General features: G+C 38.2%; 1 protein-coding gene across 1 annotated transcript in view; it reads right to left on the reverse strand.

The window, feature by feature from the left end:
- The window catches only part of LPAR3 (lysophosphatidic acid receptor 3), a 56093-nt gene extending 48155 nt beyond the window's left edge, over positions 1–7938 (reverse strand). Inside the window, exon 1 of the mRNA XM_067726739.1 lies at positions 7860–7938. The gene's annotated coding sequence lies outside the window, so the exon portion shown is untranslated. The remainder of the gene's footprint in view (positions 1–7859) is intronic.
- Positions 7939–8605: the final 667 nt, after the last annotated feature.

Raw genomic sequence — 8605 nt, forward strand, 5'->3', positions numbered from 1 at the left:
AACAGACAGGCAAGACACTAATCTCAGGACAAGATCTCTTGCAGCCCAAAAGTGAGGGATTCTGGCCAAGGAGGGGCTGGGCAAGGACTTAAACAATGCCCATCCATCCATGCTTATTAGGGAGACCAGGTGTTCTGCCTCACAGTAGTCTGGCTATAGCCATGAAGTGTCCAATCAATGGAGACTGGGGTTGAAGGCCAGAAAATCTAGCTTCAGGAGAGAATGACCACGGGCTCTCTCTCAAGAAACAAGGCTACAACTTTTTTGCTGGAAAGCTGGAGATCCAGAAGGCCCAGGCACTGAGCAGTCCGCTGGTGGGAATGAAGTGGCTCTAACAGTAAACGCTTACTAGAAATCCCCAGCTCTTAAGGCTCTTATAAATTCTACAGTCCAATACCACATCCAGAATCAGGATAAGTGGATCAAATATCAGCTTGAAGTAGTACAAAATAGAAATTTATCATAGACAGTCTTCTTTTTATATATTCATATTTTAGTGGTATTATGATATTTTTAATGAATTAGATATATGCATCCCTGCTGTAAATAATGAAAGGCAAAATATCATTTTATATGCTTAAAATAAACAAAATGGGAGTGGTCTCAAGAGACAAATGGTTCTAGTGCCTTTCAATTACAAGGAAGGGGGATTCAATTTTAATAAGGACAAAACAAAGATACAGCAGGGCAATATATCTACACTACATCTTGATAATTTTCCCAAATTAAAACTATAGATCTACATGATAATTTTAATAGCTTCATAATATTCCAGTATGAACATACCACACTTAACTAATCCCTAACTGTTGCATATTTAGCTTGTTTCCAATATTTCACTTTTACAAGCAAGGCTACATTCTTATGCATTAATCTTTACACACTTGGCCAATTATTTCCTTAGGATTAATCCATGGATTAATCCTAAGTTGATGAAGTAAAGAATATAATTTTTTTTAATTATTCTTTACTTTTTTTAAAGTAAAGAATATAAATTTATTTAAAGATTTCTGATACATGTTGTTGAACTGCCCTTGAGACAGATCATATTTCTAATCCCACCAGCACATATAAGAGTTGAATAGCAGATACTAATCTAGTGAAATTCAATTTTAATATCCAAGGAGAAAATGTAGCTTTCAACAGTATTGAAAGTACACAGAAATTCAAGACAAAAAAATCCGAAAACCACATAAGAAATTTTAATGATTATGTGTCTTCTCATGTGTGCAATTTTTTTTTTAATAAATTTATTTATTTTTGGCTGCATTGGGTCTTCGTTGCTGCGCACGGGCTTTCTCTGGTTGCAGCGAGTGGGGGCTACTCTTTGTTGCGGTGTGTGGTCTTCTCACTGCAGTGGCTTCTCTTGTTGCGGAGCATGGGCTCTAGGTTTGCAGGTTTCAGTAGTTGCAGCACGTAGGCTCAGTAATTGTGGCTCATCGGCTCTAGAGCACAGGCTCAGTAGCTGTGGCACACAGGCTTAGTTGCTCTGCGGCATGTGGGATCTTCCCGGACCAGGGCTCGAACCCATGTCCCCTGCATTGGTAGGTGGATTCTTAACCACTGCGCCACCAGGGAAGTCCCTATGTATGCAATTATTATGTGTCCTATCACAAATGAAAAATCCTTTTTATTTTGCTATATGTTTTAGACAGCTAAGAGAAGCACATTTCTAATTTTAAAATTATATGATTCTTGATTAACTCATCAGTTTAATCAAGATTAAATTGTCAGACAGATGTAGGAATTAACATACTACCAAAAAACTTTAAATTTTCCTAACTTCCTTTTTTTTTTAGACATCTTTATTGGAGTATAATTGCTTTAAAATGGTGTGTTAGTTTCTGCTTTATAACAAAGTGAATCAGCTATACATATACATATATCTCCATATCTCTTCCCTCTTGTGTCTCCCTCCCTGCCACTCTCCCTATCCCACCCCTCTAGGTGGTCACAAAGCATCGAGCTGATCTTCCTGTGCTATGCAGCTGCTTCTCACTAGCTATCAGTTTTACATTTGGTAGTGTATATATGCCGATGCCACTCTCTCACTTTGTTCCAGCTTACCCTTCCCCCTCCCCGTGTCCTCAAGTCTATTCTCTAGTAGGTCTGTATCTTTATTCCCGTCCTGCCCCTAGGTTCTTCATGACCTTTTTCTTTTTTTAGATTCCATATATATGTGTTAGCATACGGTATTTGTTTTTCTCTTTCTGACTTACTTCACTCTGTATGACAGACTCTAGGTCCATCCACCTCACTACAAATAACTCAATTTTGTTCCTTTTCATGACTGAGTAATATTCCATTGTATATATGTGCCACATCTTCTTTATCCATTCATCTGTTGATGGACACTTAGGTTGCTTCCATGTCCTGGCTATTGTAAATAGAGCTGCAGTGAACATTTTGGTACATGACTCTTCTTGAATTATGGTTTTCTCAGTGTATATGCCCAGTAGTGGGATTGCTGGGTCATATGGTAGTTCTATTTTTAGTTTTCTAAGGAACCTCCATACTGTTCTCCATAGTGGCTGTATCAATTTACATTCCCACCAGCAGTGCAAGAGTGTTCCCTTTTCTCCACACCCTCTCCAGCATTTATTGTTTCTAGATTTTTTGATGATGGCCATTCTGACTGGTGTGAGATGACATCTCATTGTAGTTTTGATTTGCATTTCTCTAATGATTAGTGATGTTGAGCATCCTTTCATGTGTTTGTTGGCAGTCTGTATATCTTCTTTGAAGAAATGTCAACTTAAGTCTTCTGCGCATTTTTGTATTGGGTTGTTTGTTTGATATTGAGCTGCATGAGCTGCTTGTAAATTTTGGAGATTAATCCTTTGTCAGTTGCTTCATTTGCAAATATTTTCTCCCATTCTGAGGGTTGTCTTTTCGTCTTCTTTATGGATCCTAATTTCCTTTTAAAGGGGTCTTAACATTTATTTTGGTTCATAAATTTGGTTGAATTTGTAATCAGATGATGCCCTAAAACCTCAATGATTCTACTTCAAAGATCTTCAAGTTCAAAACGTAGTAAGGTAGATAGCTAGTGGGAAGCAGCCACATGGCACAGGGATATTGGCTCGGTGCTTAGTGACAGCCTGGAGGGGTGGGATAGGGAGGGTGGGAGGGAGGGAGACGCAAGAGGGAAGACATATGGGAACATATGTTTATGTATGACTGATTCACTTTGTTATAAAGCAGAAACTAACACACCATTGTAAAGCAATTATACCCCAATAAAGATGTTAAAAAAAAAAAAATCTTCAAGTTCAACTTTCCCCCATCAAAACCAAAATGGCATGTTCTTCGACACATTTTAGCAAAAGTCGTCCTGGGAATGAGAAGCAGTTTTGTCTTCCAAAGTTGAAAACCACAGGAAAACCATGATTAACCAGAACTCCCACCACACAGTTCCCTACCTCCAAGCCTCAAATTCTACTTTTGGGAGGAACAGACAATGAGAATATTAAAAGTTCATATAGGGAATTGATGAAAAAGATTCCACGGGATGGCATATTATACAGCCATTGAAAACCATGTTTACTATGAAGTTGTAGTGATATGAGGAAAAGCATATTCCATTATTTTAATTATAAATATATATGTATGTATACATATACAGATATTTATGTATACATACATATATAACATACATATAAACACAGACAAATGTGCTTGTGTTTGTATGTCTTAACGATTTTTAAAAGATATAAAAAGAAAATAAGGAAAAAAACTCAAAGTGTAAATAGTTAATTAAGAATGGTAGAATTGTGGGTCATTTTTTAAAAATTCTTTCCAGTTTTTTCTATGTTCCACATTTTCTGTAATAAATAAATAAATAGACTTTTAAATGCTAGTCTACAAATTCTGTCTTAGGAGCACACATTCTACTTCATCTACCTTTCTTTGACAACTACAACAATGAAAAATCAAAATTAATGCTCAAAGGAAAAGCCTCAAGGATTCACTTATGTTCGTTATTACTACTCTTACCAGCACAGCGCACTTTAGCATTTTCCAGTGTTAATGAAAATAAAATGGTTTTCTACTTAAAACTTCATGTAACCACAAAACCTTATATGCTGACAAGTGATCAAATCAAGACGTCACTTTCCCCAACTCTCTTATAAAACATTTCCTAACACAATTGCTCCAGAGCCCCAAATATGAATAACTAGAAGTTTCTGAATTAGTACTTTTGATTTTTTCTCTCTGCCATATGCTATCAAGCTTGTTGACAGTCCCCAGTACATATTAACTACAGATCACCATATTCTCTTAGCTGGAAATTACCAAAAACTTTAGTGAGCTTATAACAAATTATCAACATAGTTCCTCGACCTCTCTCAAACCTTAAAGTATGATTCTATTATCTAAGCCTAAACATCCCCTCCACAGAGATACCCCTCTCTGACCAATCGAAAGTAACCCCCAGGTCTCGCTATCAGAGAGCTTCACTTTCTCTACCAGTTGTGACGTATTTTTTTGTGTGTGTGTTTGCCTTTATTATTCACCCCCCACTGCTAGACCATTTCGCTCCAGGAGAGCAGGGACCTTGCCTTTTATGCTCATGTCTATAGCATCAGCATGTGTGGAAGGAAAAAAATGAATCTGCACCCGACACTATCTCTTCCCCCACTAAAATGAAGAGGTTCAGTTAAATGTCTTTGATAACGTACACATCACCCATTAAATATGCGAATTAGAGAACTTCACTAATTAACTATGTGTTCTTGGGTTAGTTACTTAATATCTTGACTTCATTATTACTATTTTTAATTGCTAATATTTGAGTGATTACTTTGTGCCTGGTGTTGGACTAAGCATTTTATGTACGTCATCTCATTTAATCCTCCCCACAGTGATGTAGATACTACTAGCATATCCATTTTGCAGGTGAGGAAACTGAAGCAACCTTGCCTAAGGTTGCACAACTAGTAAGTAGAAGATCCTGGCTTCTCTTCAGGCAGCTCTGCTCCCAGGCTTGTGTGCTTCTCTACAACACTACATTTTCTCTCTACAGACAAATGAAGCACCAGACAGAACAAGAACTATAGTCATACTTAACAATAACCATGGGATTACCAAAATAGACGGATCCCATCAAATCACGTACAAAGACTGTCATGCACTATAAAAAAAGTTGGGCATTCTAAATACACTTCGGGTTTTTTTATTTTGTTTTAAAAGCCCTGAGAAGTACAGAAAAGGCATTTTTTTTCTGAAAATATGTTTTCGAATTTTACTGTAAGCAGGGCACACAATACAATTTCAAGACTAACGTTGCTAAACTTTAATTCTGCCAAATCGCAAGCTGTTTTCTTTTTTCTTTTTCTTTTTTTTATACTTAAGGTTTAGAGGGTTTGAATAGTTCTGACCCAGAAACAAAAGATGTTAAACTTTGGAGGTATTACCACAACTTCAAACTTCAGTAATTTAAGACTTCATAAAATGATGGTTTAGAAAGTCTATATGTGGAATCCAAATGAAAACTTCAGGAGCAAAGCTTTCATTTAGACTCTCCCAAACTTGATTCTCTGAAAAACTGTCCAGCCAGCCCATAATGTGGAAACAATTATGAAAATTAAGACATGTGCAGACCACTCAAGCAGCTTATTTCGAGCTACATCTTACGAGACAAGTTACTGCTGGCCTTTTAGTTGACTTTCAATAACACTTTCTTTTTCCCCTTAGGACGAAACAGGGTGCATCGAAACAAGATCATTTGGTGCTGTGCACATTTTCTTTTCCTGTGGTCTACAAATGTAGAACTATCCTCCCCTCTCTGGAAACTCCAGCCAGATGGGAGTTGGAGATTAGGTTAGTTGGTAGGCTAACGACCAGAAGAGACCACTCCTTCTAAGCAATCACGTTTGCTCACTGAATTCTTTTAATAATTCACGTTAACGGAAAAATTAGGATCGCATGGGAGATGTAAGTCCACATATGATCCTCGAGGTTCATTCTAGCCATAGTTTCAAGGCCCTTAAACTGCTCCTCCTGCCAGGAGCCTCTTCCCCCAGATACCTTCAGGGCTCACTTTGCCACCTCATTCCAGCCCAAAGGTCACTTCACCAGAGATTCTCTTCCCTGCCCCTTTGTAAAAAAAGCACCTCACCCAAACCCCTGCCCTCAGGCACTAGCGCCCTTTCCTCTGCTTTATTCTTCTCTACAGCATTTCTCACTACCTGACACCATCTGCTTGGGGTTATGGTCTGTCCCCACCGTGTGCTTAGGAAGTCAGGGCCTTTGTGCTGTTGTAGCACATCCACAGCACATGGAACAACGCCCAGCACACAGTAGGCACTCAGTAAATACTAGTTAAATGTAGAATTAAATTAAGTAGCCTTGGGCACACGTGCCCCCTACCCAAACTGAGCATTCTTACTTTCTTCTACTGCTGCATACTCTCTAATTTGGGTCTCAGAACTCTTTCATTTTCTTCTGTAGACTTGGATCCAAGCCCTGCTGGCTGAGAAGTGTGAGGAGTGGTGTTTGCCACCCTTGAACAGAGGCTTTACCAGAGCAGACAAGACAGGGTGGTCTGAAGGGCGGCCCCACCGTACAGACCCCCAACCCCCTGTCTGTATGGACATCAGAAATTATGACTTCTCTTTGAACATAACTTCCAAAGAAAGGGAGACCCAATGGTCAAGATAGAACAATTTGAGCAACAAAATAAATAAAGTAGGATTGGACTATATAACCCAATGCATTTTTAAAAATCTATTAGTCCATATTGTTGGAAGTAAATGACTGAAAAAAATAATAAATGAAAAAGAAGAGACATATCTCCCATACAGAAAAATTCCAAATAAATTATGTAGATATTCCACTCTAAAGGAGGGGAACATATCTCCCACTCCATAAGTGTGGACTGTGCATGGTGACTGCCTCCCAAAGAGGAGAGTATGAAAGGGGGCGGGGCTCACTTTTCAGTGGAGAAACTTGACAAACATGACTTCGGCCAGGTGATCAAGGTCAACATCAACAGTGATAAGTCATGTTGCTAGTCTGTAACCTTGATAAAATATGTTAAGAATGGCACTTTACTCTGTAATCTTCCTTCCCAAAACCCATAACCCCAGCCTAATCTGAGAAAAACCTCAGACACATCCCAGTTGGGAGACATTCTCAAAAACCATCAAGGTCATCGAAAACAAAGAAAATCTGAGAAACTGTCACAGCTAAGAGGAACCTAAGGAGACATAACATCTGAATATAATGTGTATCTCAGATCCTGGAACAGAGAAGGAACATTATGTAGAAAGTAAGAAAATCTGAATAAAGTGGGACTTTAGTTAATAGTGATGAATCTATATCAGTTCATTAGCTGTAACAAATGTACCATATTACTGCAAGATGTTAATAATAGGAGGGGAAACCATGTGTAGGAGTGGGAGCATAACATGGGAACTCTCTATTCTATCTGCTCAATTTTTCTGTAAATATAAAACGGTCTTATAAATAAATAAATATTAAAAATAGATTTTAAAAAGAGAGAGGGGAGAGGATGTTATCAATTCTACTATACCACAGTAATTTCAAAATAAATAAAGCCTGCAGGTTTCATAAGCAGTTATTTTACTCTTTGCTGTGGTAAAATAACACAAAGGAGTAGCCACCTATTGGAGATTCAACTTAAACAGATATTATCTATGACAGGGTATTGAGATCCTCGATATTCTTGGGTAAAGCTAATACGTTTACTTTAGGGGTACCTGTTAAGTGTAGGGCTTTTACAGGTCTGCTACCCTATCTTAATACACTAGACCATTTCTCTTAAGAAAGCTGAACTCAACTTTGTTAAAGTTTCATCACTCTGTTTCTTAAGAACGAATAGTAAACTCACGCACATAAAATTGTTCTGATTGTGACCCCCTGCTCGCCACACAGCAACAAGGTCCCACGGCACACCGAGTGCTTCTACTGGTAGTAAAGTTCCCAAGACAGCAGCCACAGAGGAGAAGCAGGCACACACCCAGTGCGCTTGAGAAATGAGAAACTTCCATGCCTCAAGTCATCTTCAGCTCAATGACACACAGGGGCAAATGCAGTCAGAGCTCAGCAGGATAAACAGGTTATTGTGCCAGGGCACGTTTCTGAGTCCTGTAGGTAGGGAGGACCGCCTGTTGCATGTCAGCTGTTTCAACCAGTGCTTTCTCTCTCTCCATTGAGTGGGTGGATTTACAAGAGTCCATGGTATATACAAACAGCTGCTACCCTAGGACTTGTTTAATAAACAACTATAATCAAATGTATTGTTCCTCAGATGTCACTGATGACTGAAGACCTCTTAAACCTCTTGGTTAAACAGGAAGGCAAACTTGAAAACATACAGAACTAAACCAAATAAACGAGGTGAGACAGGGATTTTATACGATCAGCAAACTCCCTGACTCAGCTTATCCAAATGTAATGTAAATCTTTAACTGTGTTTACTTTACCAATTGTATATGATTTTAATCTCATCTAATTCATTAGGCTGGAAAGATGACAGACACATTTTGTCCTTTGACCCTCATAAAAGTAAGGACACTAATCAAAATGCTTAAAATGAATAATATTTATATATAATATAACCCCATATGTTCTATTATAT

The sequence above is a fragment of the Pseudorca crassidens genome, chromosome 2, assembly GCF_039906515.1.
Source record: "Pseudorca crassidens isolate mPseCra1 chromosome 2, mPseCra1.hap1, whole genome shotgun sequence".
In the NCBI taxonomy this organism is placed as follows: Eukaryota; Metazoa; Chordata; class Mammalia; order Artiodactyla; family Delphinidae; genus Pseudorca; species Pseudorca crassidens.